Raw genomic sequence first — 492 nt, 5'->3', positions numbered from 1 at the left:
GAGTTGCGCCGCATCACGTGACTCGCCGGAGGGACGCAGGAGCACGGAATGGGGGGGGAGCCCCCCTCCCTCTTGACCGTTCGCGCGCGCTCCGTCACATGGGCGGGTCCTCGCTCCCCATTGGGCGCCGCGGGTGCGCGGGGCGCGTGACGCGGCCCCTGGTCCGCTGTCCCCCCCCCCAGCCCGGCCCGACCCCGCCCAGTGTGGGGCGGAGCGCGGATGGCGGGCCCAGGGCGGCTGGGAATGACCCCGGCATCATCCCGAGTCCAACCTCCAGCCGAACGGCACTGTGTCAACCAGGCCACGGCACTGAGTGCCACGCGCAGCCTTTCCTTACGCCCCTCGGGGGACGGTGACTCCACCAGCTCCTAGGGCAGCCCGTTCCAATGCCCTGTCACTTTCTGTGAAGAAATTCCCTGGCACAGCTTGAGGCTTTGTCCTGCCACTAAATCACCTGGGAGAAGATGCCGACCCCCACCTGGCCCCACCCTC

Source organism: Zonotrichia albicollis, chromosome 2, assembly GCF_047830755.1.
Source record: "Zonotrichia albicollis isolate bZonAlb1 chromosome 2, bZonAlb1.hap1, whole genome shotgun sequence".
Taxonomy (NCBI): Eukaryota; Metazoa; Chordata; class Aves; order Passeriformes; family Passerellidae; genus Zonotrichia; species Zonotrichia albicollis.
The sequence above is the reverse complement of the archived record's forward strand: the minus strand, read 5'-3'. Positions refer to the sequence as shown.